Genomic DNA, 27,708 nt, shown 5'->3' on the forward strand with positions numbered 1-27,708 from the left:
AATGAATGAATGAATAAACCATTTGTAAGAGATTGCGCTTTGGAGTCAGAGAAACCAGTGGTTTTTTTTTTTTTTGGAGACGGAGTTTCGCTCTTGTTACCCAGGCTGGAGTGCAATGGCGCAATCTCGGCTCACCGCAACCTCCGCCTCCTGGGTTCAGGCAATTCTCCTGCCTCAGCCTCCTGAGTAGCTGGGATTACAGGCACGCGCCACCATGCCCAGCTAATTTTTTGTAGTTTTAGTAGAGACGGGGTTTCATCATGTTGACCAGGATGGTCTCAATCTCTTGACCTCGTGATCCACCCACCTCAGCCTCCCAAAGTGCTGGGATTACAAGCGTGAGCCACCGCGCCCGGCCGAAACCAGTGTTTGATACATGATTCTGATGCTGACCAGTAACAATAACCTGGGACAGGTTACTTTATCTCTCTCAGTCTATAAAACAAACTAATAATTCAATAAAATAATATAGATAAAAACTAATAATTCAATAAAATAATGTAGATAAAAGACAACTGATTGTATAGTACTTAAGAAACAGTAATTGAGTGAATGAATGAGGCTTATAAAAGTACTTTGTAAGGGAAAAATCTATAGCAATATAAAAAGTATTGATATAATTAATAATAAGGCTAAAAGATCCTTCTAAGGTGAGGTTCTAATACCTATCTCCTGTGAATGGGAAAACATACCTGGAAGGTTTTGAGAATTGCCCATTCCATGTACATACCATGAAACAATGAAGAGACAAACTTTCCCAGCTCCATTTTCTTGTGAAAAGTTTTATTGTAACTCATCACATGTGAGAGTAAAAAAAACCAAAAAACAAAAAACCTCAAACTCTGGAATGAATGCCAGAGGACTGGTGTTTTAATTCTAGTTCTGTTACTAACAAGCCTGGTGATCAGTGGCAGGCAATAATCTCTGGGTGCCAGTTTTTTCATCTTCAAAATGTGGACATAAGAAGAGATGATTTTTATAGTGTTTCTTGGTTGTAAATATTCTATGAACGTGTTTGCTTTCTTAGAACCTTCCTATAAGGACCTTTGATTTTTGATCACCCAAGCCTTTTTTTTTAATCATGAAGTTGGACAATCAAAGTGACATCAGGCCTTTATTTAGCATGTCCTGTACAAACTCTAGCACATCAAAGGTCTTCATCCCCTATGCCACGATGTTTATTAAGAGGCCTTATTGAAATTATAGGATTTAAATATTTAAGGTGCCATGGTTCAGTTTTCAGTGTTCCTAATATTGGGAGAACATGAATATATTAACAATTGTTATGAGGAGAATGAGGAGTTGTCATTTTTTTCTTTTGCTAAATGAACTTTATCTTTATTCCATGTGAGAAAACTTCAAAAAAAATTGTACTGTCAAGAAGTTGTGGAGACTAGGAAGTGAAAATGAGGGATGCCACTCACGTGGGCTTAGAACCAATACTTAAGCTTGTTCCAAATGCTTCTGTCCCAAAATCTGAGTATGAATGAAATGAAAAAAACAAAAACAAAAAACAACAAAGAGTGTAGATGTTATAACAAGTCTTATGAAAATTAGTTTCTAAAAAGAAGATACTTTAAAAGGAAACACAGATCTTCAGTTTCCATCTGCCTGACTATTCTAAATTCAGAACACAAATCACTCTGCATAAAAAGGTTCCAGGATGACCAGCAGCTCTTCTGGCAATGGCTGGAGAAAGCCTATGGAGACAAAGTCCAGCTGAGGGCATCACTGGCCTCTAGCCCTCATAAACTGCAAATCTTAGCTCTTGGTTTGGCTGAAGTCCTCTTCTGAGGGCACAAAGTATGCTTTTGAATGCATAATGGTCTGAAGACCCTTTATGGCTTTGAGGCTAGAGATGAGTTATTCTGCTAAATTGATTTTTTCCCCTCCTGTTCTCCTGATGTATGGTTGCCTGAACTATGGAAACTGATACTTGATTGTACCAGAACAAAATCCCAATATACATACAAAATGTCTGACTCATTATTTAATTGTACAATTATTCTCTTCATACCTACTTCAAGATTTCTTATATTTCATTTTGTCTTACCACTTACATCAAAAGTTAGGATGTATTATTTTTATCCCCAACCACAATTTTGAGTTTATGATTGTAAGAGGTTGTAGAGAAGGTTCAAAAACAGGTTGATGAAGTGATTGAATGTAAAAAGAACCAGCATAATGTTCCACACTGCATGGTTACCCAATATTAATGTGTACTGGGGAGCACCAAGGTGAGTGACAGAGGTCTTTTTAAAAAATGAGATAAGGGACTGAGTAGAGCATTTTAATGCAGCCTCATCTCACTCATCCTCAATTATTAGGACTACGTTCACTACTGTTTTTAAAAATGTGCATGCAAATGGAATCATTAGTCTATAATTAATGCTCCTTGTCCCTGGGAGCTCTGCCGTGGCCTCTGGATGATGTGAAGGACGTAGTCTGTGCTGGCTGCCCTGCATTCTCACTACTGTTATTTACTGTGTGCAGTGGGTATGGGCATTACATGGGCTTCTGTTCCTTGCCATGCTTCGGTGCTTCCTGCCCATGAGCAGGCAATAAAGTCAAATTTAAAGGAATTCCACTTTTCCAAAGAGGTCAAAACAAGCACTCAGAGAGCATTTTATATTTTTCTTGTGCACATCAGATGTCTTGCTAAGTGCCTTTCTGTGTAGGATTGAATCAAGGCTGTAGTCCATTTGGGGGAAAAAAGTGTCCAACCACAAACAAAGGCGCAAAGTTGTTAGCGTATGATTTTGCATATGATTTGCATGTTAATGGTCCAGTGTCAAAACATACAGTCATCTACCTGTCCCTGTTCCTTCCTCTCTATTGTCAAGATTGGCTGATTAGTCTTATTAAAATTAACTCTTAGGCTTCTGCCAGCCTCAACTGCAACAAAATGAAAAGCTGTTACAGTGACAGGAGATGTAAATCGTTCAGATTCTCCTGGAAGATCCCTCATGTTGATGGTAAAAAGCTAAAGTGAATAAGTCAGTTGCATGAATTAAAATTTCAATTTGTGAGATGAGATATTGATGGTTGTTAATCTTATTCCTGAAGCCCAGAGAACTTTTTCTTCTCCTCATTGCCATAAAGCTCCAAAAAACACCATTTGAATGTTCTGTCAATTATCCCTTTCAAATCGACTTATTTTTAAACAAGCAAACAAAAAGGCTAAGGTCATATGCATAAGAGGTACTCATATTTCTATAAAATTAAATGTTTTGGATATTTAGGAATGAAAAGAAATGAAATGAAACACATATCAAGTAGAAAATTTTGATGAAGAACATATTTGTCCAAGGATGACATCTTAGATAACATTTTGGTGGGCAGAATAAAGGTGTGTTAATGGAAGGTATTTTCCTCAAATTAGTAGTAGAGAAAGATGCTGAATCTGGAAATACCTGCTAATAAGGGTGAGGTGTTTGATTTCAGAGTCCAGTTAATTCAGAAGTGATTTTAGCTCCCTGGCCTATTTAGATCTGTTATGTACACACACACACACACACACACACACACACACACACACATACACACACACACACGTTCTTGATAATTTAAATAACTTTATTAGGAATAATGTCAATGTTTTATATTATTGCTAAAAGATATGAAGTTATTGCTGAGATGATAGATACTATGCAAAAATGCAAAGAGATGTAATAAAATCCCTGTCCTCAATTCAACTAAGGTCTAGCTGGGAAGACAAGTCAAACTCACATAAAAATGTAGCTAAAATTTTATAGCCCATAAAGGCATAAGAGTCAGAGGAAGTAAGTTATGGAGTCAGAAAAAGTTCTTCACAAATCTCAGGAGATAGCAAAGCTAATTATAATATCATTCATGTGTGCATTTAACTCAGTTAATATTTATTGAGGGCCTATGTGTTAGGCATTATGTCTGGGACTAGAAATAAAGCAGTAAGTGGGACACAGTTTCTGTTTCCTGTTTCAATTAGTAACTAAGACATACTTCAGCTTGTATAGTGTGGTGGGATTTGTTAAACTTTTGTTTTTGTTTTTTTTCTACTTAGTTTTTTAATCAATATAACCTTAACATGATGGTATTTATTATTCCTATGAAATATTCTCAGAGAGAGAAATAAGTCCCACAAAAATCAGGTGACTGAGGCTAGACTTGAACTCTGGTCTTTCAATTTCAGGTCTATTAGCATCTCCAGTACACCAGAATAGGTAGAGCAATATAACTGGAGTGTGAGTTACATGTATAGGAGAAAAGAAAAAGCATCTGAAACATTTAGCAAGGCTAAGACTGTGCAAGCTGTTAAAGACTAGGCTAGGAAGGAACTTAAACAATTTTAGAAGAAAAACAACTCTATTAAAAAGTGTGCAAAGGACATGAACAGACATTTTTCAAAAGAAGACGTTTATGCAGCTCATAAACATATGAAAAAAAAGCTTATCATCACTTATCATTAGAGAAATGCATATAAAAACCACAATGATATACCATCTCACACCAGTCAGAATGGTGATTTTTAAAAAGTCAAGAAACAACATACGCTGAAGAGGTTGTGAAGAAATAGGAATGCTTTTACACTGTTGGTGGGAATGCAAATTAGTCCAACCATTGAGGAACACAGGGCAGCGATTCCTCAAAGATTTAGAACCAGAAATACCATTTGACCTAGCCATCCCATTACTGGGTATATACCCAAAGTAATATATATCATTCTACTATAAAGATATGTGCATGTGTATGTTCATGGCAGCACCATTCACAATAGCAAAGACATGAAATCAACCCAAATGCCCATCAGTGAAAAACTGGATAAAGAAAATGTGGTACATATTTACCACAGAATACTGTGCAGCTGTAAAAAGGAATGAGATCATGTCCTCTGCAGGGACATGGATGGAGCTGGAAGCCATTATTCTCAGAAAACTAATGGAGAAACAGAAAATCAAACACCACTTGTTCTTACTTATAAGTGGGAGCTGAACATTGAGAACACATGAACACACAGAGGAGAAAAACATACACCAGGACTCGGTAGGGGTTTGCTAGGAGTGGGAGAGCACCAGGAAAAATAGCTAACACATGCTGTGCTTAGGTATCTAGGTGATGGGTTGATAGGTGCAACAAACCACTATGACACACATTTACACATGTAACAAACCTGTACATCCTGTACATGAACCCTGGATCTTAGAATAAAATAAAAGCCTAGGCTAAGAAATTTGGGAGTGGGAACCATTACATTTTCAATGAAAGAATTTTAGTAAAGAAAGAAATTTCTTAAATTAATCCTATTGTAATGTGCAAAGTTAGCTCAAGATGGAGAAACTGTTGGCAAGAGATCGCCACTATCCTGCCACAAGGTAACAAGCATGTTTACTCCAACACTTAGGGAGTAGAGTTGACCTTCATGACTAGAGGTTGTCAGAGAAATGGAAGAAAATGAGCATATATAAGAATTCTTCCTGAGAAATAATTGACAGTATTGATGACTGCTTGTATATAGGATTTGGGAAGACAAATCCCAAAACACAGAATTCGTGTCCCGAACTGTGAACTTGAGAAGTAGAGAATGAACAGTCGTCTTACTGCCAAAAAGGAAAATGAAGACAGATAAACAAAGAAGAAAACAAAAAGAAAGTAGGAGGAATTGATAGGAATCTTATTTCACGGGGAGATGGTATGTCCAGGTTGGATGTGGTGGGAGAAAAGTGATGTTGCCATATTCAATAAGAAATGCACACCTGCCAGCTATTTTTGAAGCCCTAGGTTCAGCAGAGAGACTTTGACATGTGGATTTGAAAGGCTTTTCCAAAAATGTCATCTTCAGTGGAAACCTTGCTGTTTGATGAGATCTGAGGGAAATGCAGATTGTGAAATGAACAACGGGCAAATAACTAAACATTGTGAAAACAGCCATGGATTTCTGATGAATACTTATGCTCATTGGATGGATACACCATTTTTCATGATTTAATTATTATGCATTTCATGCCTTTATTAAAATATCCCATGTTCCCCATATATACATGTATATGTATATAAACACACACACACACACACACATATATATGCACACACACTACATACCTACAAAAATTAAAAAGTATCATCTTTTTGATTTATCCTCAATCTTTCAGATGTGTGGACTTAGCCTGTGGTATGCCTTTATGAACTTTAAGTAGCTCATGAATACAGTCCTGGACAGAGTGGTCAGTATAAGAAGTATCATCTCTTTTGGGTCATGCTAAGCATCCTTTCTGCACCAAAAGCAGGAAGCACTTATTCAAGAACCAGGAGGTAAAATCACGACATGCCCTGTTAACACTAGATAGGGTGGTTATGGTGTAATTTAAAAAATAAACATTTGATCTTGGTCCTCAGTTCTTGGCACATTAAAACCCTTGGAATCTCTTGGATGATAAGCGTGTCTTTTTTATTCTGATGAGATGACTGGTGACTGAAAGCCCCTAGATAACTTCAGGATGAAAGCTGGTCTCCAGAAAGACCAAGTCACTATTACAGAGTTGGAGATTTCAGCCTTTCCCCACCTCTCTCACCATTGAGGAGTGGAGAGGAGCTACAGATTGAGTTCGGTCACCAACGGCCAATTACTTAATCATCCTACATAATGAAACTTTCATGAAACCCCCTAAACAATGGGTTTGGAAAGTTTCTAGATTGCTTACATGTTGAGGTGCTGAGAGGATGGTGCGCCTGGAAAGCTGGAGAGGGCATGGAAGCTCCACACCCCTTTTCCCATAACTTACCCTATGCATCTCTTCTATTTGGAGGTCTCTGAGTTGTATCCTTTATAATAAACTAGTAATAGCAGGGAAATCATTTTCCTGAGTCCTGCAAGTTATTCTAGTGAATTATCAAACTTAAGGGGAGGGTCGTGAGAACCCATGGAATTGTAGTTAGCCAGGCAGAAGTGTGGGCACCCTGGCTGCTACCACTGCCCTGTGTTCTTATGACATCCCAGGATAGAAATCAAGAAAGATCACCAAACATAAAAGCAAAAGAAGGTGTTATTTTATTTTTATTTTTTTAGCTTGTGCACAAGGAAGCCAGCACCAAAAAAGAAAAAGGAATGGGCTTCTCCCAGAGGGTAATGTGTGGGTTAATTTTATAGGGTCTTTTTATAAGGAAGGGTTATGTCAGGGCATGTACAGGAGGGGTTTTTCTAGCACTTGTGCAGTGATCAGCATGCTTCTTCATATATCATACATAGCATTAGAATGTTTAATATCCACCCCTGGGCATGAATTTTAGCGTTAAAATGAGGAAGGGGTAACTTTAGGTTCCAACTGTGCATGTGGCATTTGGGGAAATCCCTATCCTCCGTAAACAGGAGTTTGCAGTTAATAGTTTTTTCATCATTTGTTACTGATTGGCTGAGAGTTAGACAAGCTAGAACTTGAGTGAGGGTTTTTTATCCTTTTCTTCCAGACCATCTTATTCCCTTCTTTAGAATAAGGAATCAACCAGCCTGCCTGTCTCAGACATCCCATTGTGGCTGATGTCTTAAGTGGGGCAGTCTTGTAGGACTGAGCCTTGATCCATGGGGTCTGATGCTAACTCAGGGAGTTAGTATCAGAATTGATTTGAATTGTTGGCCACCCAAGTGATATGGAATAATGAGCAAATTGATTGATGTTGGAAAAGATGCTAGTTATTTGGCATCAGGAGGAAAAATCCTCTCAGTGTTTCTGGAGGATGTTCATGTCCTTCACCCACTTTTAAATGGGTTCATTTGTTTGTTTCCTGTAAATCTGTTTTAGTTCTTTGTAGATTCTGGATATTAACCCTTTGTCAGATGGGTAGATTGCAAAAATTTTTTCCCATCCTTTTGGTTGCCTGTTCACTCTAATGATTGTTTCTTTTGCTGTACAGAACCTCTGGAGTTTAAGTAGATCCCGTTTGTCTATTTTGGCTTTTGTCACCAATGCTTTTGGTGTTTTAGTCATGAAGTCCTTGCCTATACCTATGTCCTGGGTGGTGTTGCCTAGGTTTTCTTCTAGGGTTTTTATGGCGTTAGGTCTTATGTTTAATTCTTTAATCCATCTAGAGTTAATTTTAGTGTAAGTGTCAGAAAGGGGTCCAGTATCTGTTTTCTGCACATGACTAGCCAGTTTTCCCAACACCATTTATTAAACAGGGAATCCTTTCCTCATTACTTGTTTTTGTCAGATTTGTCAAAGATCAGATGGTTGTAAATGTGTGGCATTGCCTCTGAAGCCTTTCTTCCGTTCCATTGGTCTATATCTGTTTTGGTACCAGTACCATACTGTTTTGATTACTGTAGCCTTGCAGTATAGTTTGAGGTCAGGTAGTGTGATGCCTCCAGCTTTGTTCTTTTTGCTTAGAATTGTCTTGGCTATGCGGGCTCTCTTTTGGTTCCATATGAAGTTTAAGGTGTTTTTTCCAGTTCTGTGAAAAGGGTCATAGATAGCTTGATGGAGATAGCAACGAATCTATAAATTACTTTGGACAGTATGGACATTTTCACAATATTGATTCCTCCTAACCATGAGTGTGGAATGTTTTTCCATCTGTTTGTGTCCTCTCTTATTTCATTGATCAGTGGTTTTTAGTTCTCCTTGAGGAGGTCCTTTACATCCTTTGTTAGTTGTATTCTTAGGTATTTTATTCTCTTTGTAGGAATTGTGAATGGCAGTTCATTCTTGATTTGGCTCTCTTTAAGTCTGTTGTTGGTGTATAGGAATGCTTGTGATTTCTGCACATTGATTTTGTATCCTGAGACTTTGCTGAAGTTGCTTATCAGTTTCAGGAGATTTTGGGCTGAGACAATGGGGTCTTCTAAATATACAATCATGTCATCTGCAAATAGAGACAATTTGACTTCCTCCTTTCCTAATTGAATACCGTTTATTTATTTTTCTTGCCTATTTGCTATGGCTAGAACTTTTGAATAGGAGTGGTGAGAGAGGGCATCTTTGTCTTGTGCCAGATTTCAAAGGGAATGCTTCCAGTTTTTGCCCATTCAGTATGATATTGGCTGCAGATTTGTCATAAATAGCTTTTATTATTTTGAGATACATTCCATAGATATTTAGTTTATTGGGAGTTTTTAGCATAAAGGACTGTTTAACTTTGTTGAAGGCCTTCTCTGCATCTATTGAGATAATCATGTGGTTTTTGTCTTTGGTTCTGTTTATGTGGTGGATTATGTTTATAGACTTGCGCATGTTGAACTAGCATTGCATCCCCAGAATGCAACCTACATGATCATGATGGATAAGCTTTTTGATGTGCTGTTCCAATCAGTTGGCCAGTATTTTATCGAAGATTTTTGCATCTCTGTTCATGGATATTGGCCTGAAGTTTTCTTTTTTTGTTGAGTCTCTGTGAGGTTTTGGTATCAGGATGATGTTGGTCTCATAAAATGATTTGGGAAGGATTCCCTCTTTTTGTATTGTTTGGAATAGTTTCAGAAGGAATGGTACCAGCCCCTCTTTGTATGTCTGGTAGAATTCGGCTGTGAACCCATCTGGACCTGGACTTCTTTTGGTTGGTAGGCTAGTAATTGCTGCCTCAACTTCATCCCTTGTTATTGTTCTATTCAGGGTTTTGACTTCTTCCTGGTTTAGTCTTGGGAGCGCGTATGTGGATATATATTTAGGCTCATTAGCTCTTGTTGCCTTGATCCTTTTACCATTATGTAATGCCCTTCTTTGTCTCCTTTGATCTTTGTGGGTTTAAAGTCTATTTTATCAGATATTAGGATTGCAACTCCTGCTTTTTTTTGCTCTCCATTTGCTTGGTAAATATTCCTCCATCCCTTTATTTTCAGCCTACGTACGTCCTTGCGTGTGAGGTGGGTTTCCTGGATATAGCATACTGATGGCTTTTTACTTTTTATCCAATTTGCCAGTCTGTGTTTTTTGATTGGGGCATTTAGCCCATTTACATTTAAGGTTAATATTGTTATGTGTGAGTTTGATCCTGCCATTTTGATGCTAGCTGGTTGTTTTGCCCATTAGTTGATGCAGTTTCTTCATTGTGTTGATGCTGTTTACCATTTGGTATGTTTTTGGAGTGGCTGGTACTGGTTGTTCCTTTCTATGTTTAGTGCTGCTTTCAGGAGCTCTTATAAGGCAGGCCTGGTGGTGACAAAATCTCTCAGCAATTGTTTATTCATAAAGGATTTTCTTTCTCCTTCGCTTATGAAGCTTAGTTTGGCTGGATATGAAATTCTGGGTTGAAAGTTCTTTTCTTTAAGGATGTTGAATATTGGCCTCCACTCTTTTCTGGCTTTTAGGGTTTCTGCTGAGAGATCTGCTGTGAGTTTGTTGGGCTTCCCTTTCTGGGTAACCCAACCTTTCTCTCTGGCTGCCTTTAGCGTTTCTTTCTTCATTCCAACCCTGGTAATCTGATTATTATGTACCTTTGGGTTGTTCTTCTTGAGGAATATCTTTATGGTGTTTTCTGTATTTCCTGGACTTGAATGGTGGCCTGGCTTGCTACCTTGGGGAAGTTCTGCTGGATAATATCCTGAAGAGTGTTTTCCAGCTTGGATTCATTCTCTCCATCACATTCAGATAAATCTGTCAAATGTAGATTAGGTCTTTTCACATAGTCCCATATTTCTTGGAAGCTTTGTTCATTTCTTTTCACTCTTTTTTCTCTAATCTTGCCTTCTCATTTTATTTCATTGAGTTGATCTTCAATCTCTGATATCCTTTCTTCTGCTTGGTCGATTCAGCTATCGAAACTTGTGTACACGAAGTTCTCATGTTGTGTTTTTCATCTCCATTAAGTCCTTTATGTTCTTCTCTAAGCTGATTATTCTCATTAACATTTTGTCAAATCTTTTTTCAAGGTTCTTAGTTTCTTTGCATTGGGTTAGAACATGTTCTTTTAGCTCAGAGAAGTTTGTTATTACCCACCTTCTGAAGCCTGTTTCTGTCAATTCATCAGATTCATTCTCCATCCATCTCTGATCCCTAGCTGGTGAGGAGTTGGGACCCCTTGCAGAAGGAGAGGCATTCTGGTTTTGGTTATTTTCATCCTTTTTGTGCTGGTTTCTTCCCATCTTTATGTATTTATCTACATGTGGTCTTTGTAGTTGGTGACTTTCGGATGGGGTCTCTGAGTGGACGTCCCTTTTGTTGATGCTGAAGTTATTTCTATTTCTTAGTTTTCCTTCTAACAGTCAGACTCCTCTGCTATAGTGCTGCTGAGGTCCACTCCAGACCCTGCTTCCCTGGGGATCATGTGTGGCAGCTGCAGAACTGTAAGGGTTGCTGCCAGTTTCTTCTTCTGTTGTCTTCATCCCATTAGGATACCTGCCGGATGTCAGCCTGAACTCTCCTTTATGAGGTGACTCTTTGGATATACAGGGGTCAGGGATCTGCTTGAGGAGACAATCTTTCCCTTATAGGACCTCAAGTGCTGAGCTGTGAGCTCTGTTGTTCTGTTCAGAGCTGCTGGGCAGGTACCTTTAATTCTGCTGCAGTGGGACTCATAACCACCTTTTTTCCCTGAAGCTCTGTTCTAGGAAGTAGGGACTTTATTTATAAGTTCCTGACATGCTGCTGCCTTTTTTCAGAGCTGCCCTGCCCAGCAAGGAGGTAGCCTACTCACAGTTTGGCAGCAGAGGCATTGCTGAGCTGTCGTTGGCTCTGTCCAGCTGCTATGTGAACTTCCTTGTGGTTTTGTGGCTTGGTAATGGTAGTCTGCCTCAGTAATGGCATACTGCCTCAGTAATGCCAGACTGCCTCAGTAGGGGCAGACTGCCTTGTTAATGGCAGATGCCCTTCCTGGGTCCAGCTGCGATTGCTGTGAAACTCTTAATCTAGAACGTTTCAGATTTCTGGTCTTTCTGCAGATGGGACCTGCCAAGCCAGTTCACCTGGCTCCCTGTTACAGCCCTTTTTTTCAGTCGAATGGATGGCTCTGTCTCCCAGGCGTTCCAGGCACCAGTTGAAATGGCTGCCCAGATTTGTGTGAGTTTTTGTGTGAAGACCCACTGCGCCAGCTGAAACAGCTGTGCTTGAGACTCATGGTGCTTTTTAGGCTGGGAATCTCCTGGTCTTTGGTCAGTAATAACTCATTTGCAAATGTGGTGCTTACTCACCCTCTGTGTTGTTCTCACTGGGAACTGCACTCCAGAGCTGTTTATATTTGACCGTCTTGGATCGACTCCTTTTTTTTTTGGACAGAGTCTCACTTAAGTTGCCCAGGCTTTGGTGCAATGGCATATCTTGGCTCACTGCAACCTCCACCTTCCAGGTTCAAGCAATTCTCCTGCCTCAGCCTCCTGAGTAACTGGGACAACAGGCGTGCACCACCATGCCTGGCTAATTTTTTTGTATTTTTAGTAGAGACAGAGTTTCACCATGTAGACCAGGCTGGGCTTGAACTGCCGACCTGAAATAATGCACCCACCTTGGCCTCCTAAAGTGCTGGGATTACAGGCATGAGCCACTGCACTGAGCCTGTTGACTCTTTTATGGGCTACATTAATCCATTTAATAGAGAACTGGATAAGGGCTAAAGAAGATCAGTAAACCTGATTCACATGTGTGTGTCCCAAGACTAGAAAAAACCTTTTTCAGAAGAAGAAGAGAATACTAACCTGAAAAGATGTTAGGAGGGCAGTGAAGTTCCTCTCCCCACCTGTCTCCTGTCTCCCCCAACCATTACCTTTTCTCACTTTATTATTAATGCTAGAAATAGTATTAAAAAGCCATAATCGTTTCTATGGGCCTAAAATTTTACATATAAAATTTTGGAGAAATCTTGCATTAAATACCCCTAGGAGAGATAATACATTGACTTCAAGTTATGTCAGTTTACAGTAGAAGGTAAGAGAAGATGAAAAATAGCTTTGTGACGTTCAGAGGTGGTAAGGGAGGAAGAGGTGTTATGAAAAAAATACAAAAATACAATATGGGTGGTGGGGATGGGGAGAACTTCATGCGTTTGACGACTTTACCCTTTATGACACATGCTAAGGGTCGGGTCATAATTCTAGGTCTCCAACTTCCAGTTTCAGCAAGTTTTTTACATAAGGTAAATAAATGTGATTTACAGAAGTTATCTTTTTGTAAAACCCAGCCTAATTCCTTTGTAACCGTTTATCCCCAAGCTCTGAATGTTTCTCTCAATATATGGGTCAGGTCTTTAAAATATAACCTGATTTCCAATCGTGAGTGAGAACCTATTTTTTTTTTTCTGTTTTTTTGAGACAGAGTCTGGCTCTGTTGCCCAGGCCGAAGTGCAGTGCCAGGATCACCATGCTTTGTAGCCTCAACCTTCTGGGCTCAAGTGATCCTCACTTCCCAGCCTCCTAAGTAGCTGGGACCACAGGCTCATGCCACAAAGCCCGGCAACATTTTAAATTTTTTGTAGAGATCGGGTCTCACTATGTTACCCAGGCTGGTCTTGAACTCATGGCCTCAAGGAAGCCTCCTGCTTCAGCCTTCCAAAGTACTGGGATTACAGGCATGAGTCACTGCACTGGCCTGATTTTCTGTTCTTTGAGTTAATCTCTGAATTTCTTGACTAAGTCATTTAAAATTAATACCAAAGGTAAATCCTTAAAGATGTAAGTAAAAAATACTTTCTTTCTTTTCCAGAGTTAATAATGGACCTAAAAAATCTTGATTTAAATCCGAAGACAATGTAGATATTCAAGGGCTCAAAAGGTAAGAATGACATATTAGTCTCACATTCTTTACTCCATATTAAATTGTCTCATTAAAATGCCTTGCTAATGTGGACATTATTTGACAGTTCAGCCACCTCCACACACCATGAAGCAGCTGTACAAAGGTCAGGTACAGGAGGGCAAGGAGGGCAATGTGAAAAGAAACAGAAAGCCATGCCATAGCTCTTAGAACTTTCAGCCAGCCACGGTCACAACTTGGATAACATGATGAAATTTCTCGACGGATACTGTCTCCCACCTTTTTAAAAAAACAGCCATGAAATGACATCTCTCTGATGTGATAGGCTCAAGCAGTTTTCAAGGAAAATCCCTTATATTAAATGTTTGAGCAACAGTTGAAGCAAAAAGATATAAAATAGAAACACCTCATTCTCAAGAGCAAGCTTCTGTTTTTTCATAAACTGTTGCTTCAAACTTCTGTTTTTTTTTGTTTTTGTTTTTTTTATATATATTTCCTTTCCTTCCTGAAAGTATCCTTAGGCACATTTTGAATTGCTGTTGCATAGCCTTTTTTTTTAAGAGCCGTCTTTGCATTTTCTGACTGAGCTTTGCATATTTTGTCTGCACCCTTGCAAATAACTGCTTTGAAGAACATGGTCTTGGGGTTTCGTCCCCTTCTTTGCCTCCTGCCAGACACATTGAGTCATTCATTCCATCTTTAAACCTGCCCTTCCAACTGAGTCTTTTCGGATGGGACATATTTCCACCTCCTCCTTCACATTCCTCTTCAGTGGTTGACTGAGACTGGGAAAATAGGCGTACAAAGCATTTTGCATTCTCTGAATGTACCACACAGTAATTCTGCTGTCTGAAAACTCTGTAATGTCAATAATTGATGCACTTGAGAAGTGGTAATTAAATTAGTTAATTATGCTGGTAAAATTACATGCAATTATGTGACTGCAGGGTATGTTTAGTAAATTAGGCTTTCCCATACTCACTACATATTGTGGTGCCAATTTTGTTCCTTGATGATTAGGTAGCTTTTGATACTTCTTAATTGATTTAATACCTGGATCTTCATTAGCCCTTGATTGCTATGCTATGTATGTCTGACATTTTTTCTCTCTGATATTTTACTGAGATCGTACATCAGGGGAACTATATGTACATGTTTGTGAATCATACATACATCTCTGTGAATTGACTCACTTATTTTTTGTTTCAAATATTTAGATGTTAAAATATCACCTCCCCCTCTCACCTTCTGGGAAATAGCAAATCCTAAATGTTGACTCATATAGAATCCAAGAACTTAACTCTTCTTGGATACTCTAAAAAAGAAAAGTGTCATGTTTGTTTTGCTTCTGAAAAATTAATACCAATAGTACTAGGCAGTAATTGAAGGAAGCAAAGAAATCAGACATTTTAAGGAAGTTACTCATTTCACGTCTTTAAATAAGAGGCAGTAATCTTTAAATAAGATACTTATTGATGAGAGCTAACTGAAAGTTTATAAATGACAGAAATTGAAAAGCTGTCATATAATGCATAGAGATTTATAGCCCCTTATGGGCCTCTCAGGAGCATTAGAAAGCCTTCATGGGTTAATGAGACTGGTAGGAAAAACCATTATTCTCATGGATGGAGCTTGTGGTTGGAGTTTCTTGGTTCAAGATTTAGAATCCAGAGCTGGAAGGAAGCCTGGGAATTGCTTGTTCCCTTTATGTAATAGATAAAGAAATGAGGATCCCATTGAATGTTTTCACAGCAAAGTAGTGACTAGGCTGGGTCTGGAATTTAAGTCTTCTGCCCCTCTGGCCAGTAGCAATATACTATACAATATTATGGCTGTTTTTTATTTTGTCCATTTCCTCTCAGTTACCCACTGTAAACCTCTGATTGACTTTTATTCATACAGGGACTAGACATATTTTTAAAAGGGCTCTTTCTTTGACTCTAAGCTGAGTATCAGGAGGCAACTTGAATTCTTTAGAAGAAAGTATATCAGCTGTAATCATCTGTATTCAAGAACTTGATACTTAGTCTTGTTTGTTGTTTGTTTGTTTCCTGAGAAGTCAGAGGAATAGTCAGCATCTGCAACTTCTCCTGTATTGTATATCCCACTCTTAATGTGAACAGTGATGTGTTCTGGTATGGAGGAGGTTTCTGGAGAGGAAAATAGCTTTGTCAGTGTTGGGATAAATGAAAGAGGCTGGCCACTACGTGGGGCTCTGTCCTTCCTCTGAGGCCAGGGAAATGGACAACCAGGCCCCCTTCCTTTTGCAAAACCTCTGCTGGTGCAGAGGTTTCATAATCTTTAGAAAACTACACCTCCGAATGGATAAGCGAAGAACACTCTGTACATTTATTGCAGGCTTTTGTGTTTGTGCTTTAATTATCAGGTAAATAAAAAAGAATACCAGAGATAAATGATAACCGTAACGTTCATTTATACAATGCTGTACACTTTCCTCAGTATTTTCACACCTTTTATCTTGGTTGATTTTTACATCCACCCTGTGGTGACAGAGAACAAGAATTATTTCCCTTTCATAGATTCTTTTTAATCTAACCCAGAAATTTGGCAAGATTTGAATAGCGAACAGTGCAGAATTATTCAACCTGATAAGTAAAGACAAGTGATATCTAGTTTTTCTTGTGCCTTATGTATTCAAATTTTTAACAAAACTGGTCTTTGATCTTCTTCAGAAAGCTTTTTCTAAGTCCCCCTGGGTTGGAGTAAGTACTCTCATAATACCTGACTATATCCCAATCACTGCATTTGTTCTTTGCTTTATATTTGTCTGGTCACATAATCACATATGACATTAGATAATGAAATCCTTGATGGGAGATGTTCTTTCCTATTATTAAACATTAGCTCAATGACTGACATCTGGTAGATGCTCAGTCCCTAGTTGTTGAATGAATGAATAAGTGTATATTGGCCTAGAAAAATCAACATTCTTCTATCATCAGGTAAGATTTAAACTCCAGTTGTTTCTATGCTTTCTCCTTCATACAGGTGCACTTATCTATCATTAGGACTATCTAGAGTGTTTTTACTATAATTATTATTATCACATGCTTTAGACATTTGAGTAAATTCTCTTTTTTTTGAGATGGAGCCTCACTCTGTCACCCAGGGTGGAGTGCAGTGGCACGATCTCAGCTCACTGCAGCCTCCCGCTTTCCGGGTTCCAGCAATTCTCCTGTCTCAGCCTTCTGAGCAGCTGGGATTACAGGCATATGCCACCACACCCGGCTAATTTTTGTATTTTTAGTAGAGATGGGGTTTTACCATGTGGGCTAGGCTGGTCTCGAACTCCTGACGAGGTGATCCTCCCACCTTGGCCTCCCAAAGTGCTGGGATTACAGGCACGAGTCACCGTGGCTGTTTTTTAAAGTTAATAAATAATTGAATATGAACTGAAAATGTTCTTGGTCATTAGGGTGACGATTTTTATTGTATTAATTTCCAATTGACTTTTACTCTTGGTTCTATCCGCTGCAGCGGTATATGACTTTAAATGTAATTACAAAACGTCTTTTAGTCTCACATAAAGCATTAGTTTGTAACACTGGTTGTATTTAAAAGTCTTTTCTCATGCCTTGTAAGGATAACATATGTGAATAGGTTTTAGTATTTTTCATATAAATTAGTATGCATACAGCTGGAAAACAAGTCAAACAAAGACATCTTTGCTAAATCTTACAGGTAGTGTAATGACTGGGGAAAAGAAGGAGGAATCATGGGAAAGAAAGGAGCACACTGGGGAATTAGAGGAGGCTCTAGTGGAGTATTGGTGGAAACCCTGCTGCTTCCCGTTAGCCCTGCCAAGAAGCAGGCAATAACACCACCTGTCTGCTTGGCAGCCACAGGTACCTCCACATGGTTCATGTTTTTCTCCTCTCCAGATTTTAAGATTTAGATTGGAGACCCAACTAGTTAAATCAGCAGGTGAGATAAAATGTTGTGAAGCAGAAAACCGCTCTCAGCCTTGCCGTATGGGGAAAGGGAGAGGCGACCTGGAGCTCTCTTCAGACACCTTTGAGAGTTTTGTAAGGGCTTCTTGTCTAAACCCTTTCCTTGGCCTCTGGGCTTCAACAAAGCCAGCAAGCTATCCTGTAAGCTGGCGTGCTGCCATTGTAACAGATGGCCAGGAGTGTAGGCAGCAAAGATACCATGCGAGAGCATTACAAGGGAGTGCTGAGGGTGAGAGCTCTAGGCACAAGCCTGGAGTCCGTCTGTCCATTAGCCAACCCTGAGCTCCGGAGCAAAGCGGGCATAGGGAATGTTTCGGCCTGCATCTTTGGCTATTATGTACTTCAGGCAGAAATGCCAGCCTTGTTTTCTGTATGTTTTACTATTATTAGGGTTCGCACTCCACCTCTGATGTGTGTGGGTGTATAAGAGATCTTAAGAGGGTGATAAAAAAGATAGGAATATTCTAAATAAAACCATGAGTGTTTCTAGTTTGCTCACTTGGTCCAGTTCATTCTGCATACTCCTGCTGTGTTAATCTTCTAAGGCACAGCTTTGATTCTGTCTCCTTTTCCCCTAAACTTTTGATGCTAGTGATGATGATGATGATGATGATGATGGCATTGATTATGATGGTGGAGTGGCTTCTCTTTGTTAACTACTTATTACGTTGTACTTTCTTATGTCATAGACAACCAGGACTCAGAAACCAACTTCCTACAAAAGCCCCATGACTCATCCATGTCAGAATTGATATCTGAATTTATTATACCTGACTGTAGAAAGAGCCAAAAAATATGCTCTAATTTGCAAATATAAGCAAACGTATTTGCCAGAGATTCTTGGTTGTCATCAGTATACAATTTGAAAAAGTAAAATCTTTTAATTTAACTCAAACTTTAGTTTAACTAAAAGTTTAATATTTTAGTTTTGAAATGTTTCTTTGTAATTTCTTTTTTGAGACAGAGTTTGACTCTGTCCCCCAGGCTGGAGTGGTGCGATCCTGAGTAGCTGGGATTACAGATGTGCACCACCACGCTCAGCTAAGTTTTGTGTCTTTACTAGAGATGGGATTTTGCTATGTTGGCCAGCCTTGTCTCATACTCCTGACCTCAAGTGATCTGCCTACCTTGGCCTCCCAAAGTGCTTGGGATAACAGGCATGAGCCACTGTGCCTTGCCTCTCTGTCATTTCTTAAGAGAATATTTGTTCTGAGAAACTAGTTTCAAGTTAACGAGGACCAAGATAAATCATATGTCTTAACAAAAGTACTAGATTGACCCGCTATATTGTGGCAGAGTAGCTCACGATAAAGGACACATTTCTTATCTGTTTTTAGAAACTGACAGAGTTTCAAATGACACTTCTATTTTTATAGACGTATCTGTGACTTTGTGTCTGAAATCAATACATCTGAAGAAAAAAAAGATCATTTAGTTTGTTCTTTCTAGGGGCTAAAGCTTCAGCATTTTTCTTTCCCACTATTGCAACTCTCATGAAAAGGTGCTGACAATACTAATCTTTCTTATTTTTAACCTGAATCTTTTTTAGCATTTTCTCATCTTCAGAAAAGAAGGAAAATGTCTTCATACACCCAATGATAGTCATTCTCTTTGTATCAGTTAGCTACTGCTGCATAACAAATAATCATAAAAATTTAAGTGAGTAAAAAAAATAAGCATTTATTCTTACAGAGATGAGGGTAAGCTGAGGTTCAGCTGATTGCAGCTGTCTAGACTGATATAAGTTCACATGAGCTCTCACCCTCTAGCTGTTGTCAGTTTATTACTATTTCCACAAAATTGCAAGTCTCAGCTTTTGTATCTACTCAAAGTCCGTTGTTAAGAATATTTTAAAGATGGCATTTTCCTCTTCCAGGGCCATGTGAAAAAATCCTTTTCCAGGAAGAAATCATCATCACAGAAATTTGCTCGTCTCAGTATATAAGGCCCTTCTGCTCTAGCTCTCTAGCATCTAAATGCTCTGTCTTCTACGCAGCCATGTATAAAATATGTTCCTTTGGTGTGAAGAATAACTTCCTGATTGGGATTGAGCTGAAATGGGGCCCTCCTTTGGGCAGAAACATAAGTGACATCATAATTCCTGTGAAACATTTACATCTTCCCAGGCTGCATCACCTGAAAATTTTGCTTTGTAATCAATTTTATATCCACTGTGATTCGGGCTCGAATTCCTCTTTATTAAGGATTAGATAAGACATTGGTGAGGAGCTGGGAGGAGGGAGAGAGAGGGAGAGAGAGAGAGAGAGAGCGCACATGCATGAGTCTTTGTGTGTATATGTACATATACATGTGTATGTTTAAGCAGAACATATTTATTTTATAATTGAGCATAATCTTTGTTTTTTTTAATAGCAGAGCTGTTAAGTGCACCTGATGTCCATCAGCAAGTATGAAATATTAATTTGCAATATGTTTCATTTGTAAGTGCCCCCCTACACACACCAGTGATCACTACTTAAATTTCATCAACTGTATTTTTAAAACCTCCAATCTGAAGACCTGTGAGAAAAGTTACAATTTAAGATCTTTGCTCACATCTTATTTTCATGTTAACCAGGCAGAACAGGCTGATTCAGATGTTTGAAAGCACCAGAGTACTTAATCTGTTACCACTGCTTTGCATCCTATCATGTTCTAGACTTCTTAGGAGCAATCTTTATTTATTTTTGGAGCTCACAGATTGCATTTGAACGAGTCAGGAATATTTTCCAGTTTATTTTAGTTAACTTACTCATATTTTGCCCAAGTGGAGAAAAAATACACTGTTTTCCAAAGAGTAAGTATTAGTGCCATTCTAGTGGTAGAATATTATTTTACTTGATTACTCCAAAGACAAAAGAAATTCACATATTGTCTGATTTTATACATGCACATGCAGGTGTAGACATGGCCAAATAGCACACTTCTATTCATTAGATAAATCAAGTCGAAGCTCTCACTGAAATCTTGTGTTTTAATTTTACTTCTCACACCTGAATACTTAGTGTTTTTAAGTAATCCTTCTTCCTTGAGCTCATGAGTAAACCTACAAGGATTACTTCACCTTTAAGAGCTACTTGGGCGATAAATATGCATGTTTGACTCAAAGCATTCCCTCCCGGTGATGATGGGACTAGTTGCCTAGTTATTTGTGGTTATTTTTGTAGCACCTGTGGATTCCAAGATTGGTCATTTGTTTCAGCAGCAGTAGGTCTCATAGATTTTTATTAATTCACTGAACACAGGGGTTTCCTGATTATCTACTTGATTAAGTATACATAGCTAGCGACCAAATTAAAACAGAACAAATAGGACCTTCCCTTCCCATACCCATTTTCGTTATCATATAATGTAAAGCTTAATGGTTGGCCACTGTCTCATTTTAATTTAATAGAACCTAAAATCGCTCCACACTCTTCACAGTGCCAAGCACACTGCCTCTTGTTTGTTGAATGAATACATGAATGTATGACTGAATGTATGGATATATTTATGAATTCTTTTAATATAAATGGTCACCACTAATGCCAGGACTGTGGATAGACAATCACACTTTTATTTTTACTTTTATTTTAATATTCACTTGCAGATATTATTCTTAAGTATTCAGAGGCTGTTGGAAGCATCATGCCTCAGGGAGGAATAGAGATAAGGACTCTTAACAGTGGCCAAATCTTTCTGCCCATTAATCAAACTTATAATTCTCATTAAGACAGGTAAAACAATGAATAGTGCTAAGGAAAAAAATTACTTTATATCATGCATATTTAAAAGCTAAAATCAGTGACTGGTGTCCCAGGGCACAGCAGAGATACTTCTAAAAGGCAAAGAAGTTTGAAGACTCTCATTAAGGAGATGTCGCCTGCAAGCATAGATAAAACAGGAAAGAAAAATGTATCTAAGGTTCCAAGGAATTGTAGCCCATATTCTTCCTCCCACTCTATTTCACTGAATGATTCTGTAAGTTACAATATGAATAAAATGGAGCTTGAAATAGACAAAATGAGATTGAAGCTTTTTTTCCATGTAATATCTTAATGGAATTGCTACTCCCTGCCTTCTGCACAAAGATGATTTGGCTTTTCTATATACTTAGTAAGGAAAATTTTAGGTTTGTAGTTAATGTCACTTTCAATAAGTATCACCACCATGTTTCTAGATACCCCATATTTAGGGTATTCAGGGGATATATTTATTTGGTTGTGCCTTATCCATTTAGATGGGGTACCATTTGTGCTTGCAAGCTTTAATGGAAATGATAGCTAAAATGTGAATGAATGCCTCCTCTGTGGGTAAAACTAAGCCTCGATGCCAACAGCTATAGCAGTTAAATATGTGCCAATTTTCATAAAAAGAGCAGCCATACGCAATGAAGGTTGGGCTGAATGCACAGAAACAGAAAAAGGCTCCATGAGTTGCCTTCTCTACAGTGTGCATGCCTGCCTAACCCTTTACTAATGCTATCCTTCACTCCATTAACAGATGCACACACTCCCATGCACATCCTATGGCCAAAATGAGAGCAGAATATCTCTTTTTCTCTCCTTTCCTCCTCTGGCCAAAAAACAAAACAAAACAAAACAAAACAAAACAAAACAAAACAGTCAGCTCTCTTTTCTTAAAAGCATGTTTTTGAAAAATCATGCATCGCTCTTTGGAATTCTCCAAATGACTATATTTCAGATTCCAGAAAAGAGAGATTCCTAGAATGATTTGCACTTTAAGCCTGAAGGGTGACAGCCAAATGGCTCATGTGCCCTGTTAGCCATGTTATAGGTTTTAGCCAACTTATAGTTTATAGCCAACTTATAGTTTATGCCACTTATAGTTTTTAAGGCTTCTAAAAGTGCAACATTAAAAACTAAAACTAAGATCAAACCAAAACAAACAAAACACAAGATTCTGTGTTATGTAATGCACAGATTTAAAAGCTTCCTGAATTGTCCCTACCTGGCCATTCTCATGAGGAGATTATGTAGGAGAGTGGAAGCCCCTTGTATTTTAAAATTTGCAACTTGATATGCTTTATCTCTAAGACAATGCAGGGTGACTTCTAAGCACAATGCAGTCACTCATTGCTTTAATTGATTCAATGAGCAAGTGCCAGGTCCTGTGATGGCTTGTAAAGAAATAGAGATAGAGCCTTGTTCTTCAATGAGTTCATGGTGTAGTGAGGGAAACAGATATAAACATATAAATTAAGTTTATATATTTATATATAAATACGTTATTGAAAATGAGTTGTAGAAAGACAAAAGTGGGGTCAAGTCATTCAACCTGGAGTTGTTGAAAAGGTTTCACAGATGAGCTGAGTCCTGAAGGATAAATGGTGGCTTATCCCAGCAAAGAGAAGAGTATGTGGAAAGACATACTGTGTGGCTGGCAGCAGATTCGCTAGGACCGACATATAGAGTAGAGGAGACTAGATTGGCGCTCTCCAACAAGATAGTCAATACCACTGTGGCTATTTAAATTTAAATGTATTAAAAGAAAAATATTAAGCATGTACCTTCTCAGTAGCACTGATCACATTTCAAGTGTTCAGTAGCTGTATGTGGCTAGTGGTTACTGCATTAGACAATGAAGATACAGCATCTGTCCATCGGAACAGCGAATTCCATTGGGTGATGCTAGTGTAAAAATCAGGCAGGAAGTCAGGGTTGGATATAGACGAGGTATAGTGAACACGGAGATGTAGTTGAAACTGTGAACGTGACTTTATACAGAGAGTAAAAAATGAGGCGAGAAGAGGGGGCTCTCTGGTGTTCATCACCACTTAAGAGGTAGATGGGGGAGCAGGTGGTATTAATAAACGAGCCCAACAGGAATGGCATGAAGAATGAAAAAGGAAAGTAGGATCCTAGAAGTCCAGCAAGGTGTTTGGAGACATCTGCAATTGTTAGTGATGTCCAGTACTGTAGAAAACCTCTTGAAAACCAAAGCTTTATAACAAAAAATTAGGAAGAAAACAGTGCTATTAATGAAGATTGGTTAAGTGGCATTGTGTGTGTGTGTGTGTGTGTGTGTGTGTGTATGTGTGTGTGTGTTTTGGAGTGGATGTGGATAGAAGATAGGTTGAAGTATAAAGTGGATTGAATGGTGGCCCCAAAGATACATCCTTGTGACAACCCGTAGAAGGTGACAAGAGGCATGGAACAGTTTTCCCCTTAAACCTGCAAAAGGCACGGCCCTACCAGTACCCTGATTTCTGACTTCTGATTTTCAGAACTGTGAGAGAATATAGTTCTATTGTTTTATGTTGCCTAGTTTGTGCTATTTTTTTACAGCTGCTATGGGAAGCTAATACAAAGGGTATTTAGGAGATAATGAGAAGTAAAGAAGGGAGACAGTTTTAACAAATAGTTACAAACTCAGATGTTCTCAAGGGACAGGCAGATAACGTAAATGGTTGAAAATGAAAGTCGGAGGAAAAAGTAATGGAGAATTTGAGATTGCATGTCCAGCCTACTAAATCAACACACAGTTTGTATTTTTATACTCTATTACCCCATACCTACTGAACCTGATTTGTTGAAATCTTTGTTTAGTTTCCATTCTCTCTTGCCTTTATAGCTTAGACTTTATGTTTAGCCATCTTAGCTAACTTGTCAAGTCATGTTAAAATATCTCTCATTCCTTTTACCTTACATTGTAAGTTTCTTGTTTATTTCCTAAACCCGGTTAAATTCTTCTATTTCTCTACCCTTGGGATGATTTCCTGGTAACTCTGATGATTTCTCCGCTACATACTCAAATTCACTCAACACACTTAGGTCCTCCCTACTAAGCAGATTTGCTTTTATTTATCTCTAGTTCCTTCTAATTTCCCCTGCAGTAGCCGTCCCAAAATGTTACTCTTGAGGACATATCCCTTCTCTTTCATGTGTTGTTAATGAGAAAGTTGGGATTATGCAGCATGCACTTCCTCATTTCTACTTCCTTCCAGGTCACAATTTCTTTATGCAGTTACTACATTTCATTGTCTTTTCTTTTTATCTTTGAGAATGTAGTGTCCTTCCCTATCTTAAGACTAATTTTTCCACTCTCTGTAATGAGACTTCGCTTTTTCTGTCTTTCTTAATATGTGTGTTCCTCCCTGCCATCTATGTTCCCTGATATTTTATTCACAGCAATTCCTCCCCTTGCTTTCTTTTCCGTAATTGATCTCATCCAGCTTCCTGCGGTAATCTCATCCCAATTGTCAGCTTCCTTCCTGAGCTCTGTTGCTATTGGCCACCCCCAAGATATACTACAAAATTTCAAACACTGAGCTTAAACTTACACTTATGGTCTTTGCCTCTAAATCCCATTTCACCTCAATAATGCCCTATATTTGTTGATATGGGGAAATCCTCCCTGGTGCATAGATTTGGAACCTGAGAAATTAGCTTTAAATTTGCTTTTTCCCTGATCCACCTCCATCCATATATAACCATTACAGATCATGGTGCCTTCCACATTGTAGATGTTTGAAAGGCACTCACAATTGCTGATATAGGCACTGGAATAAAGTGGAAAGAACACTGCATTTCAAAGCAGGAGATTTGTACTTGAATCCTGGCTTGAACATTAAGTGCCTGGTGATCTCTGGGAACTCACTGAACTTCTCTTTGCCTTGGTTTCCTGCCTGTAAAAAGGTGATAGCAATAATGATCTTAAAGGATTGTTGTGAGGTTACAGAGCCTAATATCTTAAAAGTTCTTTGTAAATTCTAAAGTGGCATGGTTTGATTTACTCTTTGGTATAACTAGGTGTCTATGCCTCAAATTGCTCTCGTTCTCAGAGAGAAAAGATTTGTATAAAACAAATAGAGTTGGACCAGTTTAAGAACCCCCTTTTGCAATAGGCAAACTGTTCTCAATGGATCAAGATCTGTAGTAAGTTTGTCAGTTACTAGTTTGCACCCACATGAAACTGCTATCCATGTGGGTAATTTTTAAGGCAGTGTTTGGAAACTGCATGTGGTCCAAACTAGCAGTGATAATACTTCCCTTTTGCATTTCCTCAGGAGAGTTGAGACATTGGAAGGGCACATGGTTCCACTTGACATTGCGCTAGCAAGTCCTTTGTGAGTGGTATTGGGGTGGAGGCAAAGGTTATCCCAGCCTCTGTCGCTGTGCCTTCATTACCAGCAGTTCTGTCCACCTGGGGGCCCTAATGGCCTCTATACACCATAAAATGAATGTGAGCGGTGCAACTGCTGACTCATCCACTGTAGTCACTTGAACTCATCAAAGGACAAAACACATATAAGGTAACACTACTGTTATGATTAGCATTATTAGGTTCATTAGCAACATTACAATCCCTGATGTTCTATTAAGATGTGGAAGTCTTTAACTTGCTAAATGAAGATGATATTGTATGCAATTTGTCACATTTATTCTTTAATTTGCTGCTACTTATTCTAAGTGCTTAGGACTTAGTGCTGAGGTCTGTTGTAGCTTCCTTTGAGCTGACAACTTCACCTTTAAGAAAAATCTTCCTTTCTTATGTAGCCTAATAAATATCGACAAAATGAAATAAGATAGCATCTTCCTTAACTAAAATATATCTGATAGGAAGGTGGGCCTGATAGAATTGTCTTTTGGAGCAGAGCTATCTACCTCAGAATGCAACTCTTATATTTAAATGTAAAGCTATAAAAGATAATCTTGTTTTCATATTGTGTGTCAGCATGTATATATGTACATTCAAAAAATGATTTTTTTCAGTATGGGACACTTTTTACTTAACAAAACATTACACGTAACCTTGACTATGCAATGTAAAGCACATAGCGTCTTCAGATTCTGCATTTTCCTGATTTTGTACTCAATTAGGTATGAACGAAAACTCCAGTTGTGATGTTCTTGTGTAGTGTTTAATTGTACAGATTCCATAAAAAAATCACTTAATATAAAGAAAACAAATACTCTTTTTTATTGCCGCACTAAATACTTTTGCCAGCAAATGCTTTGGGGGTGCTTTTTATTTATGGATTTTTCACAATGCCGGAGAGCTTTTGTCTTTTTTAGTGTTCTATATTTATGGTTGTGGGATGATCATTTTCTGGTCGGTTTCACATTGAGCTCTTTCAGAACTAGTTGGAGTAGTGATAGTTTCATACTGTTTATACTTTCTCCCCCTGAGTCCTATGTTAAATCTTTTTCACTCTATCAGTGACACTGCAGTATATTATGCGATACATTCTTAGGCTATTAACTTTGGGCACTGCTAATGATTTCTTTTATATATATGTAGAGCACATAAAACATGTAAATGTTTCTTATTTTAAAACAAGAAAACTCAAAACACAATCAACCTTATCAACAAAAGCTGGAGATTTGCTTTCTCCAAGTGAGATTGCAAGCCAGAAACAGGTTTGTAAAATCCCAGTGCTGAGGAACAAAGTAAACTATAAAAGACCCCTAAAGGGAGAGATTTTGTTTTCTTAAAAAACAACTTGTTTGTTATTCCATTCCTGCACTGAAAATTTTTTAAAGTATCACATTTGAAAAATCAACAGTAGCAGCACAACGGTTTTCTCAACTACAAGAAAACATCTGAGTCCCTGTAAGAAGACTGGAAGCAAGAAAAGGTGGAAGAATCTCAGAGTCACCTGCAACCTCACATGATCGCGCTCAGATACTTGTAAATGAGCTCTGAGGAGTGTCTCACCTTACCTCTGGCAGCTCAGAGCCACTGAGGCTTTATCCTGGAAGTAGTATGTGTAAAGTAACTAGAGAACAAGCCCTCTTAGTGGCAAAGTTTCACAATGAAAGATTTAAGGGAATAACGTGATTCAGAAATGACCCCCGAAACACAAGAAATGGAACTGGTTAGAACAAAAGCAACCAGTATTTGCATCTTTAAATTGAGGATTACCTACTCATAAAAAGTCTTTGGAAACCAGTGGGCTGCTAACTGACTTTAGCGTTTGGCTTCCTTAATACTCGTGCCTTTTTGAACTAACAGGGTGATTCAGAAAACACATTTTATGGAGGTGTAATAATTTGGACATTTTCAGGCCACACAGTCCATGGGATAAGGACGGATGGGATGGAAGAGACAGTACAGCAAAAAGTCATGGGTTAAAACAAAAAATTGCC

The 27,708-nt window shown here is 38.5% G+C and overlaps 1 long non-coding RNA gene across 1 annotated transcript in view; it reads left to right on the forward strand.

Moving 5' to 3' along the window:
• The window catches only part of LOC108314952, a 63,784-nt gene that overhangs the window by 31,162 nt on the left and 4,914 nt on the right, over window positions 1–27,708 (forward strand). The window contains exons 2-3 of the long non-coding RNA XR_001829749.2: window positions 13,596–13,664; window positions 25,626–25,871. This is a non-coding gene — a long non-coding RNA (uncharacterized LOC108314952). The remainder of the gene's footprint in view (window positions 1–13,595; window positions 13,665–25,625; window positions 25,872–27,708) is intronic.

Source organism: Cebus imitator, unplaced genomic scaffold (genome assembly GCF_001604975.1).
Source record: "Cebus imitator isolate Cc_AM_T3 unplaced genomic scaffold, Cebus_imitator-1.0 Scaffold165, whole genome shotgun sequence".
In the NCBI taxonomy this organism is placed as follows: Eukaryota; Metazoa; Chordata; class Mammalia; order Primates; family Cebidae; genus Cebus; species Cebus imitator.